Source organism: Periplaneta americana, chromosome 16 (assembly GCF_040183065.1).
Source record: "Periplaneta americana isolate PAMFEO1 chromosome 16, P.americana_PAMFEO1_priV1, whole genome shotgun sequence".
Lineage (NCBI taxonomy): Eukaryota > Metazoa > Arthropoda > Insecta > Blattodea > Blattidae > Periplaneta > Periplaneta americana.
In genome coordinates, this window is record NC_091132.1 from 168,404,147 (window position 1) to 168,419,399 (window position 15,253).

General features: G+C 35.6%; 1 protein-coding gene across 3 annotated transcripts in view; it reads left to right on the forward strand.

Annotated features, from left to right (window-relative positions):
* Window positions 1-1,049: 1,049 nt before the first annotated feature.
* The window catches only part of LOC138691861 (gastrula zinc finger protein XlCGF17.1-like), a 29,945-nt gene continuing 15,741 nt past the window's right edge, over window positions 1,050-15,253 (forward strand). For 2 of the 3 annotated variants that reach the window (XR_011329972.1, XM_069814410.1), the window contains exon 1: window positions 9,145-9,344. The gene's annotated coding sequence lies outside the window, so the exon portion shown is untranslated. Of the gene's footprint in view, window positions 1,369-9,144; window positions 9,345-15,253 lie in introns of those variants that run through there. The other variant, XM_069814411.1, reaches the window with a different exon arrangement.

Consider the following 15,253-nt stretch of genomic DNA (forward strand, 5'->3'; position numbering starts at 1 on the left):
TGAGGAGAGAAATTTAAATTTTATTTTCTACTAATTAGTATGTATTTACATTTTGTATGTACAAATGTATGTAGTCATTACTCTGCAAGTGGGCAAACACTAGCTGGGAGTTGTAATTTTATTACACACGTTAATTGAAAGGTTCAGAACCATAGTGGGCCAAGCGCCATTTACTAAAACCACAGAAAACAAGGGTTAAAATGAAGTTATTACCGTAATTCAATAGAAACATATAGCAAGTAATATAAAGTATATACATTAAAACTAAATGATAAGTCAATTTTCATTAAACCACAGTCTACTGTATACAGTCATGAAGCTTGAGTTTTGAGGGAGATAGAAACAATAGACTGTGACGGTACTATTTTGCATTGCCTGTAATGAGGCGATATAAGCGATCCTAGTGGTGAGCAACTATCTGTTTGCATATTTACTACGTATTGAGCTTCGCGACTGTATATACTAGACTGTGATTGAACTATGGCATTCACTTAACTTTAACCTTTGCTTTCTGCGATTTTACTAAATAGCACTGGTCCACTATGGCTGTGAACCCTTCAATTACAGTAACTTGTAAATGTTACAAAGTAAAAAATCAAATATTTAATTTTTGGCTGCGTAGTTATTCATTTAGTTGATATTTTCCTTCCCACATTGTATTTATATCTGCAATTTAAGTCACTGAACATTTGAGACGATTGTTGTACCTAAACCAACATCTTTTATCTCTGCCAGCAATTTACAAAATTGCCACAAGGGATGAATTGCTGGTTTCCAGTCCTGAAGATCGTCGGCTCTACTCTTGTTTATTTTCCATTGTTGAACGATTCCATAATGTGTCAAGAGTTTGGAAGTTTGTATGAATTGGGAGATTGCGAGTTTGCTGGGTTTTTAGTCAATTTTCAGATATAAAATACAATAGAGCAGGAAGGTTGATGCACAGAAACGTGAACATAAGTTTGAAATTTACGTTGTAGACACATAATGCTATCAGTTTACATGTCCATTAAGCTCTGATAAATATTATACACGTAACATTGAATAAAGTGAATAATGGCCGCTTTCTCTGGATAAACATGAACATGGCTTCACAGGCGTTTCTACAAACTCGAGATAATCGATTAACAAATCTTATGGGTAAATGATCCATTCACAGATGCCCGGATAACTTTATTCTGCCTATTGAGATCAACATAGCGGACAGAAATCACAGCTGATAGCGAATGACGCTAATTCTACATCACAAAAGTGCTGAATGACTTAGTTGAATTGGTTCGTATTTATTTATTACACAGTAAGATATACAAAATGGAGTTAGAAGATAGTTAGGCCTACACCTTTTCATCAAATCAAGAAATGAGGCAGAAGGTAAGATATATTCCGAAGTGTCATTTCATTCTGGCTTTTATGTTGTTCATTAAATTTATAGTCTTGCGTTGCAAACTAAAGAAGCAACAATATTTTATTATATGAATTTTTTTTATTTGATGTTAACTGTGTTTATAATAAATCGAGATTACATTAGCGAGACACAGCCTAATATTGTAAGTTGCAAGTAATTAACTAACACGAAATTATTTATATTTTGTCAGGCGTAATCGCTATGAAATATGAAGTGAATTAATAGCAATCGACTGACGAAAAATACTGTTCTCATGGAGAAAATTGAGCGTGACATAACCGCAACGTTTAACTGTTCCTCTCCAATTTCGCCCATGAATCAGTTATTAACTTGTTTAAGAATTTATGCTCGACCATGCCGAAATGTAGTAATTATACACCTGGTAGCAGTCCTTTAATGCATGTGATTAAAGTACACCTATACATTAAAGTTCAGATTTTCGATTATTCTCGGATATGCAATCAAAAGACGAGGGAAACGTCACGGAGGCTGGAAATCCAATACTGTCGCAGAAGGTTATGTTCTGTTACTATAATAATTAGCGTTAATTGTAAATAATATTCAAATAAATTGAACTTGTCATCTCGTTTTTCAATTCTAAATCAATTTCCAGGTTATATCAAAATTAGTTCATATTACATTACATCAAGGCCAATGACATTATTGTTCCTCGGAAAAAATCAATACTTTCGCGTCTGCGCACATCTCACAATTTAAGAGCTATGAACAAGGTCACTTCCGATCTTCTGTCAGATACAAATAAAATGAAAACTTCTGAATAATTTCAAGTTAGAAATATGGTCGAGCATAAAAAGTCGTATGAAACTTGCCTATAATAGTAATTAAGATGCTCGTATGAAAATTATGAAACTCGCCTGCGCTCGTTTCATAAGCAAACATGCTCGCGTCTTAATTACTATCATTATAGGCTCGTTGCATAAAGTTTTAAAATATTAATTCGAGATGATTCACAAATACAGAAGACATGAGTTACTTCTCTTGCATTATTAAAGGAGCAAATCTAATTATTAGTATGGACAATGAATGTATTACCATTGTTCAAGAATGTCATAGCATTTCGGAGTTCGCAAATGTATTAGATTGTACAGATGGAACCCACATTCCTAAACAGTCACCTAGGGGTGATAACGTGCAGTTAGAAGAAACAGAAAGGGTTGATTTTCCAATGTGCAGAGCATATTGTCACAATGCTAAGGGTCCGTGACGTAGATGCTATCGTCTGTCCATGATAGCACTATCTTTGATAATTCCTTGGTTCGTGTACAATTTGTGCAGAATGAATTTAGAAGTAGATTTTTATTAGATGACAGGGCTTATCCCTGTTAACCATAGCTTTTAACACCAGTTACATCATCACCATCCAGACACGAATAAGGCCTAAGGCCCATTACGGTGTCTTTGAGTCATTCTTGGTGCACCTTTTTATTTCGACGGCCAGAAGATCTCTTCCCTCGTGGACAGTATTGAAGCTTGGCTTTTGGAAGTCTATTCCGATTCATTTGTTGCACATGGTTTTCCACTTCAGCTGGTACTTGTTTATAAACTGTCAGATTGGTTGTAATTGAAGTTCGTGCACGATATCCTCATTTCTTTTGCGGCCCAAGCGACTATATCCTAGTGTTGCTCTCATAATTTTCATTTCACAAACCATTATTCTGTTGATATCTGTAGTACCCATTGTCCATGCTTTGCTTCCGTAACATAGTACAGGTCTAGCTAAGGTAACGTATTCTTGTGTGTCGCTGTACTAGGGAACGCTTCATAATTTCGTTAATTATTCCCATTTTTTTATTGTATTTGAAAATTTTAGAAGTTATATCTGTTTCACCAAAAATTATTAAATTATAGCAAAGATTTGTAAACTCATTTGCTCTTTCCATTAATTTGCCGGTTAAGCCAATTTTTGTTGTGACCGAGTATTTCTCACGAAATTCCATGACTTTGTTTTATTCATAGTATGTCAAACTGCTGTATAAAATAAATTAATACTTCGTTGCTAGGGAAACGTGGACAGCAGATGAGCGATAATTTCAGTACTGTTTGTTTTGGCGCATACTGTATTTACTGACGGAATATAATCAAATTACATATATTCAATTTCAGGGTACATGAAATCAACACCAGCATATAATCGCATATTGGTTGTTATAATACTGTATAATGAACAATATTAATATAAAGCACAAACAAATAGGTGTTAAACTACTGCTTCACTTACACAGAACACTGTATCCTGAGATTAAATTTAAAAAAATGAACATCTATATATATAATTTGAACTGGTAATGGAAATTACGGGAAAACGGCTTAACGGATTTTAATGAGTGAACCCTCATTTTCAAGCCTGGCAGCCAAAGTTTCTCGGAAAAGTAGTAGTTTTCAGTGAAATGTCAATTTTCCTACATAATTTTCCTATTTTCCAAAAATCCATCTGTTGTCAGTTTTGAGAACTAATTTTATTGAATCATGGCCGACTTGATTGAATTTCAGAACAAAACACACACTACAATAAACATTAGGCTATTACACGAAGGCCATGAACTGCAGGATTGCCGACATATTTAGATCTCAATTCAATTTGTTATTAAAAACTGATTCTTCAGTGTATAATTTTCTGAGTACAGCTGTGTATTGGATATTCAAACCTACGAAACCTGAGGTGGTTTGATGACATTATTACCATTAGAAATTAAATATTATTATAGTTAATATCATGATGCGTCTATTTTTCATTAATTATACATAATATTGATGCTATATTGATGGCATGAAAGTGAAACGTTTTGAGGTTATGTAAGTAAATGTAGAGAATATCTTAATTTAGATCTTCATTTCTATAATTTACTGAGAGGCTGCTATATATAACTACAAAACTTAAGTAAGATAATATTGTTATTAAAAATCAAATATTTTTATACTTATTAGCCCAATGGGGTTGGGTCTTATTCATATACTTAATGGCGGTGTAGTGTAGATATTGATATGTGTCATTGTCTTCAGTATTGGCTCGAGAGAGCGCAAAAATTACAGTTCCTAAGGAAAGATCAAAAGGTATTACTTACTGATAAAATAAGAGGCCTAGAAAATTTTGTAGTCTCCAGATCATTTCAGCAAGATCTCTTAGTAGGATAAAATTATTTTAAGCTCTACATTTCAAGTTGAACATGCAGCAGCTATACGAAAATGCTATTGATCGAAAGCTTAGTAAACCTGACATTTTTTTTAACTTTCGCCTACAATCCACAATGACCTGAAATAGCTACTGCTATCGTCCTGACATTGATACTTGGATTTTCGCGTTGAAACTCAAAAACTGAAGTTGGATAGGTTCAAGAAAAAGTATTTGGCCTAAAAAAATCCATTCAGAGGGACTATGTTTCATTATTACGGAAGCAAATAACTTTCAAAATGTCTGGTATTCTTCATTGAAAATAAATCTGAAAAATGTTTATTTGAACGTCTAACGAACTTAGTTTGCAGCATTTGCTGCACAAGCCACTAGTTTATTTATATCTCAATATATTTTATTCATAACTGAGAATGAACCACAATCTTTTGTTTTATATAAGAAATGTCAGACGTGAATCTTGAATCTTCTATGCCTTGCAGACAATTAGGCCTAATCACCATCTTTCATAATTTGTGATTTTTTATGTTTAATTATTTCTAACTGAATTTTTACATGTTCTAACTGTAATTTAGAATGTTCTAGCTGTAGTTCAGAATGTTGCAGATTATTCTTTTTAGTTTCCAATTCTGTACTTAAAATTTCCATCTTTTTCTGAAAGATTTCTCTATCAAAATTTGTTTTGAGTTGTTTCCTCTTCAACACTGAATGTAACACATCTGCTGCTGTTGTACTGGAAAATTTTCTTTTCTTCTGTCCATGTACCGCGGAACTTATACTGGTATCGGAAGCAGATTGAGTGCTTTCAATTACTGGGTATGAATTGTTGGTCACGTGACTACTGGTTGATGGATCACAAGCTGTGTAGTCATTGATAACTAGATCTACTGTCTCATCCATTTCTACACCACCAGCATCTGTACTTTGGATCTCGTGTGAAGAACACTGACTGTAAAGTGGAGCTGAAGAATCAAAGGAATTTGATACAGGCTTGCTTGCTGTAAATGTAGCTCCACCAGTTTTGTACATTTCCTGAAACGCAATATGCAAAATATGTCAATGTCATTAAAATAGAAACACATTATGTGTGTTCATTAATTTGAGAACATAATTATTTTGACTATTACACTCTTAAGGCACGCGTTCACTACATCGTATCGGACGCATCGCATATTGGCAAATCCGTCCACGTTTGTCGGATGGGCACCTTTTCCGATGCGTGTGATCATGGCCTTCTTTAATAAATCGATTTTAATTGGTCAACTGTTACTATTATGTTCTGCCATGTTCAGTGTCGCGCCAAAATGGCAGACGGAAAACTTATTTCGCGTGTAGAAAATTGCGAAGAATTATATAATTTGAGGCGTTCCCATTACAGTAATCAAGTCGTTTCTTGCAAATATATTATGTAACCAATACTTCTTTCGTTTCTTCCTCTTCAATTAAGACGCATGAAGCAATTACAAATTCTTATTCGCTAACAGACGTAATTAATAGACCTAACCTCAACTCCTCTGCTTTCAGCAATGTCAATATCGTACGACGTCATGTTTTAAACAGCTGATAGGGGAATCCGATGAGGCGATGAGGTGGAGCCGTTACAGTGAACGCACTGCACTTAAAATATCCCTTGCGTGCGATTCGTACGAGGAGTGCGATACGATGTAGTGAACGCTTACCTTTACTGTCATAACAATTTTGACCAATAAAACAGTATGAAAGAGCGTGTTTCAACGAATCACGGCAGTTTATCCTGCAATTTTATCACTTCCCTAGTATTTGTTTCTTTGTTTGCGAACATTTCAAACTGCAAATTCTTTACGGTACTATAAAACATGCTTTGCGATCGTCATTTGTTTACCGCATATAGATAGTCAACTGAAAATGGCGACTCCATTCAAACGTTTTGGTGAAGCTAACATTAGTGAAATAGAATTTTAGTAAGTCAATCTATTTTATTGTATTAGAGTACTTTATTTCTTCTAACCTTTATATACTTTCTTCTGTTTTTATTACCTCCCTACCATTTGTTTCTTTGTTTGCCAACATTTGAAACTGCAAATTATTTACGGTACTATAAAACATATTTTCTCATGAAATTTCGGCCAGTGTATGGGACCGGTGCCCACCCAGCATCGTAATGCACTTGGGGAGCTACGATAGGCAGCGAAATCCGGTTGCGAATACCAGCTATAACGGCTGGGGGGATCATCGCGCTAACCACACGATACCTCCATTCTGGTTGGATCATCGTCCACCTCTGCTTCCGCATGTGGACGTGAGGCCAGCAGCTGGCTGGTTGGTCTAGGCCCTTCACGGGCTGTAGCGCCACGGATTATTATTATTATTATCATTATTATTATTACTATAAAATATGCTTTGCGATCGTTATTTGTTTACAGCATATAGATAATCAACGGAAAATGGCGGCTCCATTCAAACGTTTTGGTGAAGCTAACATTACTGAAATATAATTTTAGTAAGTCAATTAATATCTTATTGTATTAGAGTACTTTAGTTCTTATTTTTATATGTTTTCTTCTAATCGTGCAATAGCCCATTGAATCCCACTCGAGTTTTGATTTTCTCCAGACAAATCAAAACCTCTAGTGAGATTGCTGTTGAAAAATTAATTCTTGCTGAAGTGTAAAAAAAAAAAAAAAAAAAAAAAAAAAAAAACTTAAAATTACTTTTTCCATTTTTAAGCAAAACTATATAATTTATATTTTTTTCTAGCCACCCTCGAAAATTGAACAAGAATAGACTTCAAGGGATGTATTACTTCCTTATGGCTTTTAAGATTCATTTCTGCCCTCATATAAACCCGCCATTGGTCCCTATCCTGAGCAATATTAATCCAGTCTCTATCATCATATCCCACCTCCCTCAAAGCCATTTTAATATTATTACCCGACCTACGTCTTGGGTCGCCCTGGTTGGCAAGTTGGTATAGCGCTGGCCTTCTATGCCCAAGGTTGCGGGTTCGATCCCGGGCCAGGTCGATGGCATTTAAGTGTGCTTAAATGCGACAGGCTCATGTCAGTAGAATTACTGGCATGTAAAAGAACTCCTGCGGGACAAAATTCCGGCACATCCGGCGACGCTGATATAACCTCTGCAGTTGCGAGCGTCGTTAAATAAAATATAACATAACATTCTACGTCTTGGACTCCCCAAAGGTCTTTTCCCCTACGGCCTCCCAACTAACACTCTATATGCATTTCTGGATTCGCGCATACGTGCTACATGCCCTGTCCATCTCAAACGTCTGGAGTCAATGTTCATAATTATGTCAGGTGAAGAATACAATGCGTGCAGTTCTGCGTCATGTAACTTTCTCCATTCTCCTGTAATTTCATCCTTCTTAGCCGCAAATATTTTCCCTAGCATCTTATTCTCAAACACCCTTAACCTCTGTTCCTCTCTGAAAGTGAGAGTCCAAGTTTCACAACCATACAGAACAACCGGTAATACGACTGTTTTATAAATTCTTTCAGGTTTTTTGAAAGCAGACTGGATGACAAAAGCTTCTCACCCAAATACTAACACGCATCCTTTCCCATATATATTCTGCGTTTAATTTCCTGCCGAGTTATCATTTATATTTGTTAGTGTTGCTCCAAGATATTTGAATTTTTTCACCTTTTCAAAAGATAAATTTCCAATTTTTATATTTCCATTTCGTACAATGTTCGGGTACGTCTCTCTTTATTAATTTTTGGGGTGAAACTAGCGTTGAAGTAGTTGCGGTGATTTTGGATGTGAAAATTTTTGAATGTATATGGGATTTTTTTTCTTTTTTTTGTGAGATGCAGTTGAACGCATATGCAAGGCATAATAAAAGCCTAAACTATGGAAACCTAACCAGTCACAGATTCGTATATACAAATTGTATAAGAGTACGAAAGGAACTAGCACTGTGGTAGTTTAGCCATTTTTCGTATAATAATAGATAAATATGACAATAACCGGCATTATGTCAGCAAAAGTCATGCATATGCTTATTCTTTTTATGCCTAGTTACTAATGTTCTGTAGGAAACTTAAATCCTTACAATTCCAACCTACCTTAATGGCCTTAGCCTTCTTGGCTTTCTTCTTCAGCGATATGTAATGAGAATGTAACTGGCCAGCTGTCCGTGGGCCAGTTTGAGCTGCTTCATTGTAAGAGACAGTAATTTCTTCCCACGCCTTTTCTTTTGCCTTGTTAGTAGCTGCATCAATCTTCTTGTTTTCTATTATTTCAATTTTCTCATTCACTAATTTAACAATTAATGCCTTCTCTAAGTCATTGAAATGTTTTCTTTTCTCGAAATAAAAAGACATGATATTATAGGTTAGGAATTTTAATATTAATCATTGAATTTAATAATTATTTAGGTATATGTGAGTTAATTTGAATAGCATATTAACTTACTAGCCAAATTATTACTTATTAATGTAACCAGGATACAATATGTAAGCAATTAGGAATAATAACAGGAGAATTGCGCGCGATATCCATAAAAGATTTGAGTCAATCGCTAGTGAAGCACTCTAATCACAGCCTTTTGAATTCAATAAAACTGTTCAATTTCAAAGACAGCCTTCCTGATTAATTCTTATACTATTACTCCTTTACTGGAGAATTTTACCACTTACCAAACGATAGATTATTTTCTTCCTTTGCAGAAATACAAAAAATTATCGTTAGATGAATGTTATTCTAAATTAACAGGAACAAAACTAACGGAAGATGCACGCACAGACCATGCAGTTCTGAAGATGGCTTCCACGCCGAAACTAGGCAACTAAGGTATTTTTCAAACCTAGTTCATTAACACGCGAAAGTAATATTTTTTTTATCCCTTACTGATACAATGTTAAAAGTTGTGTAATCAAGATGTAGGAAAATGATTGAAAATGTAGAACAGTTCGCGGTCTTGTGTTATAATAATAATAATAATAATAATAATAATAATAATAATAATAATAATAATAATAATAATAATAATAATCCTTCTTAGCCCAAAAAACATTTATAGATGTCATAGGCGGATCTTACTTTAACATTTTATATGGTTGGCGGAGTTGAAATAGCGCTGGCATACTATGCTCGAGGTTGCGGGTTCGATCTCGGGCCAGGTCGATGGCATTTAAGTGTGCTTAAATGCGACAGGCTCATTTCAGTAGATTTACTGGCATGTAAAAGAACTTCTCCGGGACAAAATTCCGGCACATCCGGCGACGCTGATATAATCTCGGCAGTTACGAGATTCGTTAAATAAAACGTAGCTAAATTAAGCTTATAATAAGCTAGTAGCCTTAAGGCAACCTCAGCTAACCACCGACGACCATAGACGGAGAGAGAATCGTGTCTTTGTGGGGAGGGCAAAGCAAACCCATAGAATCCCCCATATAACAGGTAGACCTGAAACCTCTGATATAGTAACGCTGTGCAAAACCATGCTCTAATATAGAAACAAATGGCAAAAAAATTATTTATATTAAAAATTAAAAATAATTTTGTATATTGTGTGCCAAAACCCAGAGTTTCCGAGGCTGCTTGTTTCTTTTTTTAGCATTTCCTTTTTTATGCTTAGTGATTAGCTGGCCCATTGCAGCAACCTCCAACCTGGGGGACCAGGTTCTTTTGTTGAAGGTTTCCTTCCTCTAGCCTTTGAGAAACCACTGTAGAACTACAAAACAACAGTTACTGTAGCTCTACTGGAGGTATTTCATTTCCTTCCTCCTATATTTGGAAGGCATTCCCCTATCCGCCACCTGGTGATGCACCATCTAGGGCAGCCGTGGCGAAAATGTGATCGTGCGCCGAGCCACTGTGTAACCTGCAACGTGCATAGCACCTATGGAGGGAGGCGGACACCCGAAGGGGAAGTGAAGCAACTGTCTGACTTATTAACGGATTTTCATTTTTCTTACGTCAAGCACTTCAATATAATTTTATACAGTTTAAGGTTCCAAACTGATGTTTAGTACGTTGTAACGAAAAAAGAAATGAATAAGGAAACATAGGACGCATTATCATAACCTAAAATTAACTGTCTTCAGAATGTCTCTGCGACAGAGTTTAAAAATCAGGAATTACGTCACTTGCTGCCAGTCGTAGTTGATCACGAAGGTATTTGTCTGTCAGTCGTGATCTAACTTTGGTTTTTACTATTTTAATTGTTGAAAATAATTTTTCACAAATGTAAGTTGTAGGGAACATGGCTTCAACATAGCAAGCAAAAGAACGAAGCTTCGGATATTTATTTTTTGGCAAACATTTGAAAAGTTCAACATTTGTCAAGTCCTTACATCTAGCTTTCCTTTAACATCTCATCGTAAATCTGTGATTTTAAATTGAAGATCTATCCACATTATTCGTATATCTGCTGAAAAAAGGATCGACGTACAGAGATAATAATAATAATAATAATAATAATAATAATAATAATATTAATAATAATAATAGCACTTAACCTTTTAATGTTTCATGAGTGACATGTAGTATAATGCCGTTTTATGTTATACAACCGTTTTCCTCGTAATACTTGTGAACAAATCATACATTTAATATTCTCATCATATTGGCAGCAAAAAAATACGTCCTCCCATCCTACTTGAAACTTTCGTTTTTGCAGAGGTACATGGTTTCGAGAGAGACATTGCGACGATACGCCACTCGCAGGTCAGAGACAAATACAAATGGAACGGAGTTTGACTCCAGTGAGTGAGAGGGTGGGGGTTGGGGGAGGTAGGAAGCAAGAGAAATGCATAGCTATCATTGCGAGCCACAGTGTGCTCGGGAGTCAAATTTTCGCCACGGTTGCTCTAAGGTTTACAGGATCCTCCGAAATATGTAATTGAAAGGACTACAACAATAGAGAAACAATAGAGGAAGGGAATTAAATCAACAGCATGCTTATTTTTTTGTTTTACTCTTTATTTGGTTGAGGGAAACTACATCAGTGTAGAAAGTTATATATAAAAAATTGTATTCGGTTAGAATAACGCAGCAAGTGAGGAAATAGTTTGGCAAGCAGAAACTTTTACTCTGTGACTTATTTTTACTGCCTATTACGTGTAAATACTTTGTGTGTGTAAAGGTACGGTCACACATCGCTACTTTTGCAGCGCTACTTTTGTACTGCAGCTGCAAAAGTTGCGTGTCGTGTTCACACGTAAGCCAAAAGTAGCGCGCTGCACGCTACTTTTCGTGCTGCGCAACCCGAGTGCAGCAAAAGTTGCAACTGGAGGTTGCGAGTCTGTTCACACGCAAGGCGCTACTTTTGCAGCCGCAGTCATGCTGCAGGTTTCCATCTCCGTGTTGACTTCTCAATATACATTTTGTGGTTATGTTCGCATTATTAAGAAACTCATGCGAAAGCTTCCTTATCTATTATTTGCTTTTCTGTCGTATCTAGTATTCAGAAATTGACATTATTTTTACTATAAAGCTTTTAAAAACGCCTATATACTTAAATGATAACCAACAGTATATTCACGTAATCAATGTTGGCAGCCCTCCTGTTTGGAACTACGCTACGGAAAATTTAAAAAATGAATTATATCGTCAGCAGTTATGCTCAGACAGTGTTGTGTATTTAATAACTGTTACAAATAATTTATTTTCATCACATTTAACATTAAAATGTATTCAAACAATAAAAGTATAATTGGCACATTTGGGTGGCAACACTGGTTGCAACCGCAGCAAAAGTTTCAACAAAACCGATATCAAAAATGCTGCGGCTGCAACCCTGAGAACCCTGTTCACACGTCGCTACTTTTAAGTTGCGTGCAGCCGAAAAATTGATTCTCTTGCCATAACTATTAATACACAAATTCATAATCTCAAAAAAAAAAAAAATGGAAAAGTAGCGGGCAGCAGGTTCGGCAGCGCTACTTTTCGGGTTGCACCGTTGTTCACACGTCGCAGTACGAGAGTTGCGCAGTTTTTTGTACTACAGCGCTGCAAAAGTAGCGACGTGTCACCGTACCTTAATGCAGAGATGAAACTAAGACTAAAACGTTCTATACAACTTTTTCTCAAAACCTTTAATTACAGAGTTAACGCCATTTTGCGTGGAACTTGCGCTCCCAAACAAAGAAAGGATAACACACTTTCGTACAGTGCATTTGGACTTCAATACAAAAACAACCAGAGTCACTAAACCCATATCCTCGGCAGTCCACTTATGCACGTTTTGTGAACTAAAACCAAACACAGTAAAGAATGTAAAGCAATTTCTTCTAGACTTTGCACATTTGCACAATTCTTAGTGTAATGCATGTTCAAAGTGCTGTCCCTCAACTTGAAGACATACCTGTGCTCGCCGCCTTAGTGATCTCTGAACGTTACACAGCCGGTTCATCTCATCACGAACAATTCCACACGCACGTTCAATTCGCTGTTGTAGTATTTCTACGTTAGGTACAGCAGAGGCATACACTAACGACTTCAGGCGGCCCCGAAGGTAGAAGTCCAGAGGGTTCATGTCCGGTGATCTGGCTGGCCAAGGAGTTGGCCCTGCACGGCCTATCCATTGACCTGGATACGCAGCATTGAGATACGCCCTTACGTTGCGGCACCATCGTGCATAAACCATAAGTTCACTCGCGTTGCAAGAGGGATATCATGTAGCAGACCATGCAATTCGCGTTCCAAGAATGCGCGGTAGATTTCCCCATTCAACCGCGGAGGTATAACTCGAGATCCGAGTAACTGATTCCCCACAATGCCATATAGGTGTCATCTACTGGAACTCTGGAATTAAAGGTTTTGAGAAAAAGTTGTATAGAACGTTTTAGTCTTAGTTTCACCTCTTCAATACACACACAAAGTATTTACACGTAATAATGAATCAACCTATATTTTCTGATACTGGTATATTAGTGCATGAACTTCCGAGGTCTAGTGATATTAAACGTATATTTGTATGGATGGCATAGCTAGGAAGATCTGGTTCTCTTACGTATTTTAGGCAGTAAATCAGTAGAACCTCTATTATCCGTGGTAATGAAGGGGATGGGTTGAACGGTTATTCGAAAAAACCGGATAATCCGTACCGCCAAATATGTTCATAAATTTAATGAATAATGATTACACTTTCGTAATTTTCTATATGTTCTTGTATTGAATATGCTAGATAGTGAATCAGAAATTTATTGATTTAAGTGTGATTGTTAATAAAAGTTTTTAAGGGGCAAGCATTCTCCTTGTAATGGCTCTTTGTAAAATAATAGAAATAGTGGAGGTCTCATGTTGTAGATTTACATTTTATATATACAGGGACATCATTTTATTTTTACTTGCATTTTTATTGTACCTGCATTTCTGAATGTACTTCACTCTCACCCCTTCACTATGTCCTTGCTTCCGTCAGACACACAAACTTACGGCCGCTGTTGCATTCGAAGTCTTCAAGCAGTGAAGTAAACACTGCAGTGTATAGTGTGTTTCATAAATATGATTGCGTTTTCTATAGAAGAAAGAACCTATATTAATAATATCGTAGTAAAATTATATTCAAGAAAGAATAAATTCAATTTCAGAGAATATGCTTCAAAATGTTTTTAATAATATGCGTATTGAATTGAAGCCTGCATTGTAATGAACGGCAACCATTTTCAGCAACTTGTTTAAAAATTCAGATTAGCTTTTTTTGAATTGAGGTGGCTAGAAGCAAAGGAATGCTAGTGACATTTGTAATAACATGAGTTAAGTGCATCCAGTGTAAGCAAAATTATCTAAAATTTTAGTGGCAAAGGGATATTTTAATCGCATCACACATTAAAATTTAAATAAAAAATTTCACCGATTATACGAAAGCTTAAATATTTAAACCCCATTTTCTCAAAAGTAACTTAAGTGCACTTACAGCCCTTTACTTATGACCCCCTCAATTTAAATGCACTCTCTATATTGTATGATAACATCAATAATTAATATGCTAAATAAAGTAGACATTACATAACGAACATAGCCGCCTGAAAAGTTGAGTTTTTAAAAAAAAAAAAAAAAATGTTACTACTCTACTGTATTTTGATAAATTCCGTAAAAGTGATGATCAAACTGAAAATCGTAATAACGTATTTCCCTACAACATAAATGGATACACTACTTTTCTCTGATTTCTTTACATATTGCACTAGTAACATCAAACTCCTGTAATGGAAGGGGGCAACAGTGTTTCCGAGTATAGCCAGGTTAATGTTAAAAATGTTGGTAAAAATAAAGTGATGTCCCTGTATATATATATATATATATATATATATATATATATATATATATATATACTTTAGCCTTGATTTTTATTAAATTGCACATAGTTGTGACTCCAATCTCGTATTTTCAGATGAGCCACAGTTCTCGTTCCCCAAACCACTAAGTTATTTGCAATGTTTTTATACTTAGAACAACACGATTTCTTTTGTTACCCGTGGAAGAGATTTTATATAGAAGTTACACAGTACGACAACTGAAACAGTAGACTATACTGTGTAAGGTTATAGTCTTGTAAAAACTCTCTCTAGAAAAAGTAACGTGCTAATATAACGTACAGTACTTCATATTATATTTCTATAGCGAAAAAAGCGAAAGACAGTGGGATAATCCGCCAATCGGTTAATAGGGTGACGGATAATCGGGGTTCTGCTGTATTTCATAATTCAAAGTATATGATACGGTATATATTTATACACATGTAATCCATAGAT